This window comes from Ailuropoda melanoleuca, chromosome 1 (genome assembly GCF_002007445.2).
Source record: "Ailuropoda melanoleuca isolate Jingjing chromosome 1, ASM200744v2, whole genome shotgun sequence".
In the NCBI taxonomy this organism is placed as follows: Eukaryota; Metazoa; Chordata; class Mammalia; order Carnivora; family Ursidae; genus Ailuropoda; species Ailuropoda melanoleuca.
In genome coordinates this window covers 55,037,072-55,055,283 of record NC_048218.1, presented here as the reverse complement: position 1 = coordinate 55,055,283, position 18,212 = coordinate 55,037,072, and the positions used below count along the sequence as shown (strand labels likewise).

The 18,212-nt window shown below is 44.1% G+C and overlaps 1 protein-coding gene across 3 annotated transcripts in view; it reads right to left on the bottom strand.

Moving 5' to 3' along the window:
• PLCXD2 (phosphatidylinositol specific phospholipase C X domain containing 2) overlaps positions 1–18,212 on the bottom strand; it is a 51,178-nt gene that overhangs the window by 31,349 nt on the left and 1,617 nt on the right. The gene's annotated exons all lie outside the window — the stretch shown is intronic.

The window sequence follows — 18,212 nt, the reverse complement described above, 5'->3', positions numbered from 1 at the left end:
GCCTACACCTCGGTATGCCTATGGGACTTATAAGCAAGGCCAAGTTTAGGAAGAAGAGCTATTTAGGAACCACTCACTCCTTTAGCACCAGCATCTACTCTCCAACTCAAGGTGACAAGGAATATGAGCGACACCAATGGCCCTTCAGAGATCACTGGCTCAAGTGGACTCCAGATCCCCTACCGTTCAGTTCTGACTTTCCGTGGAGGCCACTTCATCTCCTTCTCTGGCATCTTCCTGACTCACGACAGCCAGCTCTGCCAGGACTGTGGGCTTCCAGGAATAGCCATGTGGAGAGGCGCGCCGGCAGTGCAGGAGCTGAAGGGACCGTCCACAAGGGACATTGGATAAACCCCATATTTGGCGCCAGCTGACACAGGTTTTCACCAGTGATTTCTTACAAAATAGGCAAGATGTTAAAAAAAAAAAGCTCTTTTTAATGCACATAGTCAACTCTTTATCTTGAATATGAACATGTGATAAGAAAAAAAGTCCTTTTTAATGCACACTCTCTTCTAAGCAGAGTGAATCCTGGTAACTGTGGTATCTTTTGTTTGCTAAGCACAGCTGAAATATTCATCTTCGGCATTAATGGCTTTGGACACGCTTGAAGCAGTATTAAGTGGGGGTGGGGTGTGCAGGCTTGGAGACAGAAGCTTGCAGCGACCTGAAGTGCTCTGCTGAGGAAAGGGAGAGAGTGCAGGGGGCTGGGAGGAAGGCTGGGAATCAGCAGGGGAAAGAAAGAGGGAAGCACAGGGGCCACAGGGCTGAGGAGAGACCCAGGGGAGGAAACAAACCTAATGTGGAGTTTTCAAAGGTGTGGTATGGTCTCACTTCTACATTTCTTTCTAAATCACAAATCGGTATGGTTCATGTGACAGTGAAGGGGGGCCACGCTATTAATCTCTCTGATAAATATCAAAGCGCATCTCCATCCAGCCCTGCTCACGGGCCCCATCACAGTGGGCTCTCCCTGCTGGACCTCGTGTCTCACAGTGCCTGGACCAGAGGCTGCAGGCAGGTGCACAGTGGGCTGGGGAGTGCGGTGGTGCCACATAATGGGGGGAGAAGGTGGAAAAGTATGAGAGGAGGCTTCTCTCTAATTGAGATGGACTTCAAAACGATCCCTTTACAGGGGCACCTGGGTAGTGCAGTTGGTTAAGCACCAGATTCGGTTTAGGCTCAGGTTGTTGATCTCAGGTCATGATCTCAGGGTTGTGAGATCGAGCCCTGAGTCCGGCTGGGCGCTGAGCACAGTCCGCTTCAGTTTCCCTCTCCCTCTGCCCCTCTCCACCCCGCCCAAGCGGGCATGCTCTCTCACTCTTTCTCTCTCTCAAATAAATAAATACATAAATCTTTTTTAAAAAAGATACCTTTACGAAAAATCTTTTTCTTAGTATGCTGGAATTAAAACCCTACCACAGGGCTAGCAATACGAAGCATCCATAAGCAAGATGTATAGATTTTAGGGCCACTCTAAGGAGAAAAACAACGTATAAAGAAACAAAAGCACAACACAGAAAAGGAGACAACCACTAGACTAGCGAGTCTCACAAACGCTGTTGGAGGTAAGGAGAGCAGCACACCATATATTACTCAGTTAATCCACACAAATAGGAGACTTTCAAGTGTGAGGCAGGGAATAGCTTTTCATTAGCTGACTACAGATTATGCCCCCAAAGAGAGTCCAGCTCCAGGCTGCCCCGCCCAGAACAGCACTGCCACTGCGTGGGGTGCAGCCCTCTGCAGCCGGCGGGTCTCGGCCGCGGTGGGGCGCGCTGTGCCGCGGAGGCTCCCAGGCTTCCGTCCCCTCCTCCTCAGCCATAGGTGCGCCTGATGAACTTCCCATAAATTATAGATGCCTCGGCTTCATATGCTGCATTGGCCCTCTTTAAAGGCAACAGATTCTCAGAAAGGATGCGCGACCCCAGGGCGAAGCTTGCAAACTCTGAGCAGCCTTTTATCTGTTTCTTGCAGCACGATAATGTATGCAAACTTCCCAGTGATCGTGGTCTTCGAGGATAAGTAGAGAACAGAGTCCAGCCCGATCTTCCTTCTCCTTTTCCCCCGTGATGTCAGGACAAAAAGATCGAGGCACAGGTGACCTGTTCCTTCACCTCGACACCTTCCCCGCTCACACACTATTGGGCTGTTCCTCTCAATTCTCCAATAAGCTAGTGGAAGATACAGACAGAATCGCGGACTCCACATTTCCGCTAACATTTAAAGGTCAAGGTTCCTTGCATTGTACATAATGACGTGTCTCGCTCCCGCGTGTATGAAAAGGATGGCTGTGAGAATTACTGGGGGGAGGACGGAATCTTCGCTCACTGGGGGCAAAAGGACTTGATTTACTGCAATTCGGCTCAACACTTAACGCTGAGATAGCTTGTTTCATCAAATAAAGAGTTGAGGCAAATTAAAATCAGAGAATGAATTCACCCAGCTACCGTTTTTCACCTCTGCTCTTATTGATTTTAATATGGTTACCCTCTCAATAAATAAAGACTTCTAAAAGAAATGGATCAATGACATAAATAGGATCTGGTTTACAAACTTTTTTTTTTTCAGACTTTTCCTTTGATTGCTGGACCCTGGGTGCCAGGGACCAGGTGTTACCTCCGAAAGAAATTCCATCTATGGGAAAGCCATTTGGCCTAGCTCCATTTAAATTTCTCCATCTGAAGGAAGAATTTATTTTGGAGGAATCATATATTCAGTACATATTTCTTTAAAAATTATCTCTCCTTTCCCTCTGCCCCCCAAGCTCATGGGAACCTCTTTATCCAAGAGCTAAACACATCCCAAAGACATTCTGTTGACCTCCCTGGGCATGTGCATTCCATTCCTTCATCATGAACTCACCGGTGATCCCCGGTGAGGGCTTATGTCTGAAAATAACAACAACTTCAATTTACTGAGTGTTTATTATGTACCCAACGTTCAGCTGGGCACTGTGCCTACGTGATCTCATTGGATCGCTGCCATGATCCGATAGCACAGCGATTACCTGCATTTTCTGTCAGACCAGAATCCACACAAAGCCTCTAGGGATATAGCTGCTTCTATACCCTTTTTTTTTTTTTTTTAAAGATTTTATTTATTTATTTGACAGAGATAGAGACAGCCAGTGAGAGAGGGAACACAAGCAGGGGGAGTGGGAGAGGAAGAAGCAGGCTCATAGCAGAGGAGCCTGACGTGGGGCTCGATCCCATAACGCCGGGATCACGCCCTGAGCCGAAGGCAGACGCTTAACCGCTGTGCCACCCAGGCGCCCCTGCTTCTATACCCTTAATGATGAAACAAGTCAAATGCATTGTATATTTACCTCCTAAGACATGGTGATCACAGGGTTTGTTTTTAGAGCTAAATGCCTGCCCTCATCCCAATGCAGAAACTTGATGGAGAGATTAAAGTAATTTATTTTGTAAAGACATGAATAATTTCTATGTAGGGACACAGGAGGGCACTCTAACCTTCTCTCAGTTGAGGAAACATTTTCTTTAAAATACCTCAGCTCAGAGCCTTGAATCCCAGTGCCGGTTCTGCTCTGATTACCCGTGTGAACTTAAATCGTAAATTCACACTGGAGGTCAGCTGCTCCATCTGCAAATTTAGGAAGATGGGTGAAATGAGCCTTGGAATCTTTTCTACTGTAAGAATCGGATGATTCCAACTTACTAACAGTTCATGAAAGGAATTTATGACCCATTTTAACAAGGATTATTCATTATTGTGAAGAAATAAGATACATTTCTTTCATACTATACTTAAGCAGAAAATGTGCCTATAAATTTAACTCATGATATTTGCAAAAAAGCAAATCACTCTAAACCCTAGGGTGGTCTTTTATTTATCTTTGGCTCGTCTGAGAGTTTCATGAAATTGCTGGAGAAACTCTTGCCCTTCACATAGGTTCGGGTTCTCACTTTCTCGAGGGCCACCTTACGGTTGGCTAGGAGTAGGTCTGCATGTTGATGGAACGCACAGGCCAGTAGCTCACTTCTTGCTTAGCATTTATGTGATAGCTCCCTTCACTCCAAAGACTTTGTTTGATTGCTTTGTCTGACATTTTTATGAAATTTATTGGGGGACTTTGAAAAAAAGCACCATCGTAGTCACCTTGCTCAGTTGAAATTTTTCACAGGGCAGGGCTATTTTAAGATTCATTTGACAAACTGCAGAATGGTCGAGATCCAGGGAAGCTCCTCAGCTAGGTCCCTTCAAGAACAAGGGTTTTTTCCTCTTTCCTGTAAATGAAGGACGAAGCCAGGTACTCTGACAGAGGGAAGGGAAAAAAGAGGAGGGGAAAGCCAACAAGTAGCCCTCTAAATTACACGAAATGATAGGTTTTAAGGGAATTTGTACATTACGCACAGCAGGGAAAGTGAACGAAAACACACCCCACTCTGAAAGAAGAGAGTCCTGAGAAGCTTACACACCTGCTGAAAGCCTCTGCTGATCTTTTGGTATCAAGGCAGAAAGTCTTTTCTCTACTGGAACCTCGCTGGGCGATTACTACACAGACCACTTAAACCACTGGGCTGCTTCTGTTCCGAGTCAATAAAAAGCCTCCTAGATGTTTGGTCTTGGAAAAAAAAATGTGACTTGTTCAGCCAGAACAGGTTATCAGGCAGTGTTTCAAACACAGCCATCCTCACGGGTGCTCAGGCATTACAGTTCTGGCATGGAAGCAAATGCCTCAGATGAAAAGAAAAGTACTCTTTATTACAACCAACAAAAGGACCTGACGTCACAGCCCAACACTGGTCAATTTCCAACTCTACAGATGTCTTTTATTCAAGGGCACTTAAATGAATTTGGCAAGATCCAGTTTTTACAATCTAGTATTGTTACCACGATCTTTGTTGCAATTTGCTTAACTTCCCTGTACTTCAGTTTCTTCATTTGTAAAATGGAGTTAGTAATAGTACTTATATCATTGGGTTGCAAAGCTTAACCAGGCAAGTTTACATAAATCAAGCAGAGCAATACCAGCCACCTAGTAAATGCTTTATAAGTGTTATATAAGTAAGCTCTTCTTCTATTATTATCATTATTTTATTTTTATTTTATAAAGCCTTGGGACACCGTAAGAGAACTTTCCAATGCAGTTATAAGATTTTGTCTTACCTTAGGCATCGTTACTTTCTCTATGTCCTACTTTCTCCTTAAATTAACTAGGAATATCTGCTCTTTATGCTTACATTTCTGTAGATATTTAAGATTCCACATTTCTCTCTTTGGCTCCCTCCCTTTTTTTGCACAAAGTACTTATTCTGAGCCAGACACTGACTGTACTGAGGTGACCAAACACTGCTGTGTGCGGTGGGAACACAGGTAAACAGTCCCAACGGTGTAGAATATGTCCCATAATGGAGGCATGCACAGAATGGTAGTGAGCTGTTTCTTGCAGGATGAGTTGTCTTGGGCCAAGTGAAGTGGGGGCTATTGGGAGGGAGGCTGTGCCAGTAGAGGAAAGAGCATGTGCACAGACTGGAGTCCTAAAGAGAGACAGCAGATCTTTCAGGGCTTTCTTTGGTCCCCAAATTGTCACTGGCTCCTTACAGTCTACGAGATAAAGCAGGAAGTGCTCCGCACCATGTTGAAAACCGCTCTGATCTGCCCTACGTCCGTCTGCCCAGTCCTTTTCCACTGCTTTCTCCTGTTACCTGTACAGGAAGCCATGATGACCCTTGCTTTCCCATCTCCGATTTCATCCATTTGGTTCACTGTGTCTAGAAGGCCCTCCGCCCCATAACAAATCCTACCCATCCTCAGACCAGCTCCCAGGTATCTTCCCAGGGCAGCTGTTTCTGAACCCCCACCTGCAAGTAATCATTCCCTTTCCCAGGTCCCTAGCACAGTCTGCTTGTTTCTTTACTGTGGCATTTACCGCCTTCTGCTTTCATTTGCTTCATTTGAACCTTGGTATCTCCCCTACAAGATTACAAACTATATCTCGTTAAATTTTTAAAGATTTCTTGTAGTATCTAGTAGGGTACAAGATAAATATTTGGCCATCAAAGAAGATTGTTAATAATCTTAGCTATATATCCCAAATTTATGCTTGTTTTGTGCTAAGCAATATTCTAAGCGCATTGCATGTTTTATCTTACACAATTCTTCAAGAACTTTGTTGTGTAGTAAAGAATTTAACCTCACCCAAGGAGAGGGCTGGTCTTTTTCCTTGGCCCTGGGAGGTAATCTCTCAAGCCCTTGGAACAGCTTGCCTGGTAAGAGTATCTTCGTTTACCTGGGGACTTTGGGGCCACATCAGAACGTGTTAAGGATGAGATTTATGGTGATGGCTTTTTGTCAGGTGGATAGATGCTTGGCCTTGGAGGGGCCCGATACTAAGGTCAGCCACGTGGAGCCTCAATGAGGACTCTGGGTACCAAGGCTCAGATGAGCTTCCCCGGTAAGCAGTATGTTGTGTGTACTGCCGCCCATCAATACCGGGAAAGCAGCACCGTCCACAACACTGGAGACAGCACAGCTGGAAGCTTCACGTTTGGAACTCTCCTGGTCTCTGCCTTGTGAACCTCTTCACTTGGCCAATTTTAACCTGTAGCCTTTAGCCGTAATAAATAGGAACTGTGAGTATAACAGCTTTCAGTGAGTTCTGTCAGTCCTTCCAGCAAATTATCTAGCAAAACTAAGGTGATCTTGAAGACCCCAAAACTGGCAATTGGTGTCAGAGTGAGGGTGGATTTATAGACCATGTTTCCTCTAACCTTGTGCTTGTGAAGCAGGTACTGTAATTATCTCCATTTTACAGATGAGAAAACTAAGGGACAGAGAGGTTAAACTTCTTATTCAAGGTCATGTAGCTAGTAATTAGGATTGGATCCTTGGTATAGTTAGAACAGAACCCATACTCTGAGCTACTTCTCTATACTGTTTCTCATGTGTATAAAAATTAAAAATAGAGATACGGTAAAATGTATTAAGAACAGACATAAAAATGAACATGTGTCTTTAGATGATGGAAATGTTTAGGGCAGTTTTTGTAGAAAACATCTTGTGTTATGGACCAGGCATTTCATCTCTAAGAATACTACAATAAATGGGATTGACCAGACTGTAATTTTGCATGCTAACATAGGTCTGTGGCCTGAGCTGAGAGCATACTCATTTGCAAAGATTTGCTTAAAAGAAGACAGAAACAGAAAACCCTCCCAGTCCTTGGGAACAAACTCATTGCCCCTTGCCTTTGTGTTTTCATTACCTATCTGTGACCCAGGTCACACATCATCTGTCTGTGAGCTCACCTGACCCCACCAAGTCGATTTAAGTACTTTTCACTTTGTACATCCACGGCCTCTCGAACTTGATGAACCTGGGACACCTTGTGGCAATTTTCTCCGTATCTGTCATGGACATGTGACTGAGTGTTTGAGGTGGGAGCATGTCTGATCACACCCGTCTCCCTCCAGTTCCTAAGTTTCTGGCATACAGCAGGCACTGAATACATGCATCTAGAATAAATGCAAGCATGACTGCTTGAACAACAGCTGTTCGAGAGCTGCCTAGGGCAGGTAAGCCTAGGTCCTCTGACCCTTTCCCAAACCTCTCTTTGGTCCATCCATCTTCTTGAAACAGGCAGAGTTCACTGTCTGCATCTCCTCATCCCCAGCACCTGGATACCCCCAGTTCCATTTATCTCCATCTGTCCTCCTAGCTTGAGTAATTTGGGTCAATGAAGAGGAATATGTCAGAAAACACACAGGACAAAAATAAGTCAGAAAGGATGATGAAAGGAGCAGCTATAATAAAACATCGCACTGAACAATTCAAAAGGAAAAGTCCTAAAGAGTAGATTCCCTGCGACTCATACCTGTGGAAATTATATTCTAATAACTTCTCCTTGGGGGTCTCCCATTTCACACACCTGAATTAGGTCCTTGGGAAAAATACAGCATTTGTAGGGACTGTGACCCATGCTGACAAATGCAGAAAGGCTGAGGCATCTTTGGGGTCTACAGAATCCAGCCAGCACGAGTCCAACGCTCGAGGTCCGGGGACCATTTAGCAGAGTCTCAAACCAAAGAATAACGTCTTTAAACCCTGTCAGCCCAAACGGATAAACTTCATCCATCTGACTGGATTATTTTCCATAGGGTGTGTGGTAGAGTATTAATCACAACTGTCAAACTGCCCACAAGATCTGACAGGGCCATGTGGTCCATTTAATTTTTAATCAAGTGCCTACTGAATTTGGAATTATTCACAATGCAACAAAGCAACTGGGTTAGGCAGAACACTGGAAAGCAGAGCTGATCAACTTATTTTTATGTGCTGAGAAGCCAAGAGGCATCCCACTGTTTGAGGACCAGCATTAGCCTGGGAATCCAGAAAGCTACTCCTGGTCTACCCCCCATTGGCTGGATGAGCTAGACAGCTGGAGTAAATCAGAGCTTTTCATGGTGCTCTTCAGACCTGGAATGTTGTCAGATGAGGTATTTATACGTAAAACAAATATAAGCAGAGCTTCTCTGGTTCAAGGTCTGCCCAACACTCCCTACTTCTGGCCTTGAGGAGGGAGTCCTGGGGGACACCAGGCCTCACCCAGGCTCTTGCCAGGCACCATGAAAATTCCACTGCCCCAGATATTCTCCAAATTGGCCCCAACATCCTAGGATTTATGAGTCAGAGGGGTTTCAATTCCATTATGGGAGGCATTTTAAAGCCCTCTTCAGATGGACGGGTATCTATTTTCTTTTGAAAGACTTTCTCTTCCTCAAATGTCCGGCAGACTCTGATCCCCGTCTCAAAGTAAGAGACTGCATAGGTAATTCATTAATAAGAATTTCCTTCTCTATTTTGCTAATTATCACCCTGTTTTGTCTCTGAACAGATGGCATCGTTTTTGGTAAAGTAACACCTCACAAAGAATCCTTGGTAATTCCCTTATAAGCCTTCTCAGTTCCAAAATAATCACATTCTCTTTAACAACTTTCCAGTTTTTAACACAAAAATAACAATAATTCAAAGGTTTAAGGGAAAACAGGAAAATGTTTAGGGTATTAGAATAGGTTATATTAAATTCAATATTCTACTATAAAAGTCTCCTGCTTTTATTAAGCCTTTTGGTGTAACTCAAGATATGAGTAGGTGAAGTAAATGGTATTTGATGGCGTGGTAAAGTTACTATATGTTCCCATTTCACAGCTGATTTGTGCTATAGTGCACAGAGCTAACCTCAACTCCCACCCCCAAGCTGCCAAAACGGTTGAAGAAATCATTAAACAAGACATGAGAGAATTCACGCAGAACAAGCGAACACGAGATGAGCTTCTGAGGGTCACTTATTTGGGACCAGAAGTTTTGGACAGGGTTCCTGAACAAAGTAAAATTTTAGTTGAAATCTAAAAAATATATATATAAAAAGAATAAAGACAGTGATTTCAAACTCAAATCATCTTATATTGGATATAATAGTAGCTGTGGGTGAGGGTCAGGGGTTGGGCAAATTGTGAAAAGTAAGACTGAGCTCTGAAATGGTTTCCACTGAGCGCTGTCTATGCCCTTCTCCCAATTCTGTAAGTCCTATAGGTCCCTCAAGCTCAGCGTGCCCCAAACTCTGCTTCCCTCTGCCACCTCTAACCCCGCTGCTTCTCCTATATCCCAATTTTCACCCACCAATTAATTGCCAAGTCCTGTCGATACTTCCTCCCATATATCTCCTGTGTCTTCCCTTTTCCTTCATCCACACTGTCACTTTCCTTCTCAGATCAGCATCTCCTCCCACTCAGATGGCCTCATCAACAACCTAACCGGTCCAGTTGGCTACAGTACTCCCAATTCCAATATACTTCCGGGACTGCTTCCAGAGTGGTCTTTCCAAAGCATAAAGCTGACCTTGTCATTCACCTGCTTAATGTCCTTCCCACCATCATTGAGGTAAAGCTAAATGACTTTAACATGGCTTACTAGGCCTCCCTGTACCTTGCCACCTTACTCCTTGCCCCTCCCCTCCTGAAACCAATAGTACAACTACCATGACCAACTTTGCTTTGTTAAGTGGGCCATTTTCTCTCCTCAAGGTCTTTCACCCACATTATTTCCTCTCCTAGAACACTCACATCCTCTGGACTAATTCCTATGCATCCTTCCCATTGCAGTATATTCATCACTTCCTCCGGAAGGCTTCCCTGGGCTCCCAAGTCTTGTTAAAGATGCCCATGCCATGTGCTTCCTCCAGCAGTAACTTCTATCTCCCCAGTCATTCTGCATAGTATATTGTGTTATAACTGCTTATTTTGTTTTATTTTTATTTATTTATTTATTTAAAAAGATTTTTATTTATTTATTCGACAGAGATAGAGACAGCCAGTGAGAGAGGGAACACAAGCAGGGGGAGTGGGAGAGGAAGAAGCAGGCTTCCAGGGGAGGAGCCTGATGTGGGGCTCGATCCCGTAATGCCAGGATCACGCTCTGAGCCCAAGGCAGACGCTTAACCGCTGTGCCACCCAGGCGCCCATGTTTTGTTTTTAAAGAGCAGTTACTCATCACATATAACTATTTGATTAAATGTCCATTTCTCCAGGGCGCCTGGGTGGCTCAGTCAGTTAAAGCATCTGCCTTCGGTCATGATCTTGAAGTCCTGGATCAGCCCCATATCAGGCTCCCTGCTCAGTGGGGAGTCTGCTTGTCCCTCTGCGCCCCCCCCCCACTTGTGCTCACATGCTTTCTCTCTCTCAAATAAATAAAATCTTAAGAAAAAATAAGTCCATTTCTCCAACTAGATTGTAAGCTCTCTGAAGGCAGGAACTGTGTGTAACCATCGTCACTGTGACTAGCAGAGGGCCTGGCATATGAGAGGAAATCAATACATATGTATTAAACATGAAATGAAAGCAGCAGTAAGTTTCTCCTATTACCCCTCAGCATGCCTAATAACTGATGTGCCATTTTGTTTCTCTTAGCCCTTGTGCAGTTTTCTGGGGGCTTTTCACCCGTTCCTGACCATGTCTTTCAATGGCTGCTTTTTGCCCTGGGGTAATGTTTACAGTTCAATCTTAGCCTGCCACATAAGACCCATTAGCCTACTTTCCCAATCTCATCTCTGTTTAAATGAAATCTAAGTTCTGACCACACCAGACTGCTTGGGTTTTCTCAAGGCACCCTAATCGCACTCCTCCCCCTCCTCAGTGCCTCTGCATTGTGACAGGCTTCCCTCCACCTGTAACACCTGGCTATTTACTATTTGCTCTTTATGATTCAACCCAAGGCTCGTCTCCTCTTGAAACCCAATCTAGCAGGCTTCCTGCCTCCTCCCAGTAATGGAATTGGGAGTTGGCTTTCTGAGTGTTACAGTACCTTATGCATTCTTCTCCAGAGTGTTTGAATTTTAGCTTCTCTTATAAGATCATAACTTCATGAAGACCAGGGAGAAGAATCTTCTCTCCATGTTCACCTCATCTAACACAGTACCTGGCACAAAAGGCGCTCAACAAGTATCCTTTGAATACCTGATTTTCCTTTAAATGAAAACATTGTTTTAAATCTAGGCAATGAAAACCAAAAGGAGCAAAAGGGGTAAACAAGCACCTGTAATTTTTTTTCTGCCAAATTGACACAATGTGCTCATATAACTTTTACGTAGATCCATATGGGCACCTCCTGTCATGACAATGACCTGAGCTCAAAGTTCAGGAAGGAGGGATGCTGTCTTCACCTTTATCTCTTTGACATTTTTTCATCTGGTCTCAATTATACCTTATAAGAATATTGCTTTCAGCATATAAGCCTTCAAATTATACATGTTCATAAAATATTCATCTCAGTCTGACAGCATCTAGGAATCGTTCAGTTCCACCATTACTGCAGACTGCTGTGTGCTCCGACACATTAGCATTACAGGGTACAAATGCTTCCAGGTTCTTCCTTTATTTTGATACTGTCAGGTCTGTACAGAGGAAAAAAAATAGTGACAGAATATTCTCTGGAAAAAATGAATACCTTATAGCCAATAGTTCTGGAATAATTGGAAATTAAAAGAAAAACCAAAAAACCCCACAAAAAACCCACCCCCCCAAACCACCTGTTATTTTCTTAGAAAATTCCAGCTGCTTAGTAGACCACGAATCCCAGGAAGACCGCCGACAGTTCATAGTTAGCACAACCCACACGTCCCCTTAGAGCAGTGCCAGCCTCTGTGGCCAAACCCATGTTCTCTTGGAGCTACTAGAGACCTACTAATGTAATCCTCCCACGGACGGTTTCATCCTTACGGGCACTCAGCAACATAACCCCAGTTCTGAGCCGTGAGAGGAGAAGGGCCCTCGCTCCAGGCGTGTAACTCCTCACGCCGGCGTGTCACAGTGCTCCGCTACCTCGATGTGGTTCTTGACGGGTGTTCAAATCCTTCACACACACACAAACACACCCACCTACTACACTGTCTATAAATAATCCCTCCTCTATAAATAATCCCTCCTCTATAAATAAAGCCTCCTCTGCGGGCCTGGCTTGAAGCTCTAATTAGGGTTACTCAGCATTCATAAAGAGGTTCAAGCTTTTCCCAAAGACAAAGTATGTCACTAACAGTTACTTCTGGCTGCCGGTGCTTAGGAACTCTTGGAGGCTGGTGGGGAGACTGGAGCCAGCCTGCCCCTGGTGGGGGTGGGGGGTAGTCAGCTCAAATCGTGTGATTGAAGCCAACTGCCAGCTTCGGAAGCATGTCTGAGACGGCGGCGTACATGTGGGTGCAGGTGGCAGGCCCCTAGGATTTGAGATGTCCGTAGGCAAGTTTCTCCAGATCTTTATCAAAGGAAGACAGCAACAGGCATGAAAACTGGGGCTCTCCTGAGGTCACAGCTCAGTGTGTGCGCTGGGCGATGCACAATATCTGTGTTAGCGTGTGCGGGGGCGTGATGCGTATGTTCGGAGGGATTGTGAGGCTACTCCAATGGCTGGGGAAAGAGTTATAAAGTGCGTATAAAGATCTATTCAAAGGAAAGCATTTCGTCACATCCCTCGTCTTGAGCTGGGAACAGAAGCACTGGGTTAGGAGGGCAAGTGATGGGGAAATGAGGAGAGGAGGAGCAAAATTAATAGCAGGGCCCTGTCACAGAGAGTTGCATTTTCCTCAAAGGCTTTGGATGGCTGAAGACAACAAAGTTTGACAGCTGAATTTGGGAGGGGGGACATCGTAAGTAGCTAAAGAGGATTTTCTGGTTCTCTTGATCAGCGGCCCTCATGCTGCACTTAAGTCTCCCTTGGTACTCACATCCTGGGCAACCCTTCATGTATCCTTCCCTTAACTCTAAGCCCCCTTGAGGGGATGACCATTCAGGTTATCCTGATCTGATCAGACAGAGAACACTGAGCCACATGGCCTAACTGGGAGGTCAGCTCCTTAACTAGACTGTACGTTACCTGAGGGTATGGACTGATCTTATACTTCTTTTTAGTTGTCCATTCCAGGTGCAGGTTTTTAATAAATTCATCATAATTAATTTTTAATGACCCATCATTTTGTGACAGAAGTGATTCCAAGCATGCTATATGAATTAATTTATTTAATTGTCATACTAACTAAATGATGTAGTGCCTTTATTATCTCTGTTTTACAGAGAAGGACACTGTAACACAGAGAATAAGTAACTTGCCCAAGGTCATAGAGTCATAAGGGAAAGAGCTAAAGTTCAAATCCAGACAGAGTGGCTCTAGAATTAATGCTCTAAACCAATCAATCCATGGTTTGTTCTGCCTCTCGAAGACACATGGGATTTCTGAATTCCTTGTGGCTTTCGTGTGATTGGGGGGCACTGGTAGGGAAATCGAAGGAAGTGATGAGCCTCCTTAGAAGAAAGAACTACTAAGAAGAACACCAAAGTCACAGCCTTTTTTTTTTTCCCTCACCATGACCACCCAGAGGAAAAAAAACAATAACAAAAACATCTTCCTACCTAAGAGTCCATTTTGGTTCCATGAGATTGTTTTTCTTGATTGGGTCAGCCCTGGTAGACTCAGCTTGGTCCTTGGTTTTCCACAGCCTCAAATTCTGTAGGAGGATGGGTTTCTTTCTAGGGCCAACTCATGGCTCATGCTATCCTCAAAGTGGAGTCAACCTAGACTTCCTGTTCCACAATGTATTTTATGCCCTTTTGGGTCCCCAAATCTCTTCTGGATGCACCAGACCTAATCCAACTTCCGAAAGCAGGATTTGAGTAATGATCCCTTCGTCCTGCCCCCGTAGTAATCTCCTCGTCCGCTTGTGGCACATGTGGGAAGTGAGAAGAGCGACAGAACCCACCAAGTGGTCAAAGGTCGAACTGCATAGGGCAGGGATGGAATTCCAGAAAGGTAAAAAAGGAGGGGATGGTCCTTAGGAGGATGAGAACAGAGAAGGGTCTGGGAATTGGGGAGCAGTGAGGAGCATCTGGGCGAGGGTTGACACTGGAAAGGGAGAGGCCAGGTCAGCAGAAGGAAGGTGAAGAGGGCAACAAGGAATGAGAGCAGGCTGAGGCTGAGGGCAGGCAGGAAACATGAGAAGCTCACATCTGACCATGGAAGAGAGAAGACAGAAAGGATGCAGGGCGAAAGAATTGTTTCTAGGGCACAAGTTACACCAGAACGCTGCTTCTGACTCTCCTGACCATTTTGCCTGCCTCAGAATTTTCACTTCCAGTGGGCCTCAGTGACGAGCCTTCTCTAAAGCTATGGGAACACTAGGCAGAAGTAACAAGAGCTGGTTGGAAAATGTTCAGGTGACTTCATATGGCTTTTTCGCCAGGTAAACCTAATTAATCCATTCAGTTTAGCTCTGACCACAATCGAACACGATGGTGGCTGCAAGCGAGCCACTCTCCAGCATCCTTACTCTTCGGGTCCCTTTCATTCAATCATCCACGTCACCCATGACCAAGCTGCCACCCTGTACAGGGATCTAGGGTTATACAGAGAAATAAGACATACTCCCTGCGTGCAAGTTGTTCATAGATGATGTGGATGAAAATAGCCAAAAATCACAATGTGTTCAGAAGTGCTATGATAAAGGTATTAACAAAGCATTACTGAGAGGCAGGAGAGGAAGTCCTCCAACCATTTCCCATCTACCCCCATCCCTGAGGTTAACTGGTTTATTTCATCAGGAAAGTCCCCTTCCAACCCAGACTGCCTGCCTAGTCACATCCCTTGAAATTTTGACCATTCTTCAAATCTTGGGTCAAATACCATTTTTTCAACAAAGTAGTTCCTAATATGACAAGTAGGAACCAACGGGAATGAATCTTTCCTTTCTGTGTGCTTCCATAACACCGTCTTTAATCTCTGTTTTAATATTTACCCCAATTATTTTTAACTATATAGGTAATTTGTGCATATAAAACTAAATTGTAAGCTCCTCTATACTAGGGTTGATGCCTGATTCATCTTTGGGTCTCCCCCAGGCCTGAGCATGGAGGTTTCGTAAAATGTACTCAGGGTCAGCTTATTTAGACTAATTGTTCTACAGCCCCTTTTAGGATGCTAAAGTGAGAGGACCCTGCTTCATTCTGGCAGTTGTGAGTACTGGTTTGCACATGCCAAAAATAATTTTTTTTTGAAAAAAACATAAAGGAAAGGGCTTTTAGACCCAAAACAACTCATTCTTCCCATCTCTTTTCATGTTTGGACAAAGAATGGGCATTTATTAAAAAAAGCCTCCATTTAATCAAAGAATTTTTAATTTGGAAAAGACTCTATATTTCATTTATTCCAACATCTTAATTAGAAATGAGGAAACTAAGTCCTGAGAAATTCAGATGCTTCTTCAATATCACACAACTAGAATCAACAATATCAAATTTCTTAAGTTCAAGGCTCTCTCCAACAGACTAAAAAATTTACCTTCAATAAAAAGGGAAAAAGCATGGTTTTTAAAAAATGACAAGAAAAGAAATACACTAAAATATGGAAAAAGAATTCACTGAAAACTATATACATTATAGAAAACATTTTTTTTTCTATCAGTCCGTTTGTCCATAAAGAATATCATGCTTTCACTAACGCCAGTGAAAATGGTCGTAGAGTTTAAAGATTTAATTTAAAAATCTGACTTTTGCAATTTCCAGATCCTTTACCCTTAGGGTTTCCAACCATTCTAAACGGATTCGTTCTGAGGTTCTTTTCTAGGATATTTCAATATGTTTGGGTGATATGGGCCATTAACAGGTGTTTTTAACAGTTGCATGAGTAAAATAATACATCAAGGCTTTGTTGGGAGGTACACGTTCACACCTGTTCTCTCCCATCATGACTTGGGCAAATGCAGCAGATGCACTCAAATCTAACGTAGTTTACTCCATCCCAGTTCTACTATTATTGCCAGAACCCCGGCCTCTTCTCTGACCTTTCCCAGGTCAATGCTTCCCCACCCCCATCCTGACAGATCTGACACAATCTCACAGACACCCTGCGTCGGCTGGCACACAGGAGCACATACATGTGCATACACATCACACAAAAGAGGTCTAAGCAATAAATCTGAATTTAAAATTTCCTGGCTTCCAATTCTTTATATGCATATATATATATGTATATATATATATCCACATATATATTTATAATTGTAAACATGTAAATACATATATGTATTACTCAGATATATAATACCCACACATATATGTCTATCTCTCTCTCTCTTCACAGTGATATATAATCACTCAGATAAAGACCACCTAGTCTTAAAAATTATTTCATTTGCCGCAGAAGACAGACTGTGAAAACTGGTTTTTAGTTAGACTACCACCCCCTCCCCCAGTACCCACACACAGCTGCTCTGCACTCCCCAAGGCCCCCTGAGGGGCACAGGGATAGTGCATGGGTTTTGGAGCCAGCTAGATAGGGGCTTAAATGTTATTTACTATTTGTGTGATCTTTAAAAAATTACTTAACCTCTCTGGACAATAATTTTCTTATTTCCAAAATGAGGATATTAGTTACTATCTTGGAAGTGTAGAGATTTGAGGTACTGTCTGCCAGTGGGTGCTGAGGTTAGCGCTTAGTAACTAAGAACTATTATGCTGAAGGTGCTCATGAAGGGGAAGAGGTGGGGGGGAAATGGGGGAGGAAGATGATGGATTCCACTTCCTGAATGCCTTCTGTATTTCAGAATTTCTCCGCAAGGCTTGGCAGAACTTGAGTGCTAGCCATTAGCTAGGGAATATTAAGCTTGAGGCAGGCGAAAGGAAACTGTGGGGGGGGGCAGGGTTGGTGGGGGGTCTGTAAATGGCGAGCACTTATATGAGATTCCGGTGTTGAACTCATACATACATACACTCATGCTCTTTCTACCGCTGGGAAAAGGACATTCACAGAAATGAATTCAGCATGTTGAGGAGTCAAGGTCATTTTTTCTTTTTCTATCTTTCTTCCTTTTTTTTTTTTTTCCTGCATAGAAGGACCAGACTTCACAAAGTAGGGTGAACAAATTCCTATGTCCTCCATGGTGACTAATCATAGCATTTCCAGTCACAGCAGCAGGCTCTGGCAATTCTAGCAACTGAGAGATACCCTATAGATTGCAGAACAAATGTGCAGCTCCTTTCTGGAGTCACGGTGTCAGAGTGCACAGTCAAGCCACCGGCAGAGCTGCTGCTGTTTGATCTGTCCGTCCCAAGTACAACAGGAAGGAGGAAGCCCCAGCCTACCCCGGACATGCCATGAATGACAGAGTCATTTAGGGCCTGCCTAAGATGCCATGCTGTTTGCAAACACACACTACCTGCCATGCCACCTGACCGAACAATCCCACCGGAAAGCCTGAAGACAAATGACTAATGTTCAAAGAAGCCTGTGCATCATTTCAGGGATGACTCCACAGGCGTCAATTAAGCCTGGAAAAGACCTGTTCTGAAGCATGACCAGCTGGCATTTCCCAAGGAACTGTAGTCAATAGCTTATAAAACACAAGTGATTGTAACTATAAAGAGATTTAGCAGCCCTCTCCTTGCTCAAAAGCAACAAGAGCCATAAGGACAATGAACCTGGAAGACCTCCAAAAGAAGAGGCAAGTGAGGAAAAGGCTGCATCCAGAGCTGGCTCTGCTCTTCCTCATGCATAGAAAGCAAAGAGCTGGGCTGCATGAGGTCATGCAAAAAAAATCAGACTGCTCCCAGGGATGCTTGCAAGTTTGTCTGGTAGTCTAGGGGTGAACGTCAATTGTTATGTCTCCAGGTGAGGAAAACATTGGCCGTGGTCCATCCCCTGCTCCTAGGGGT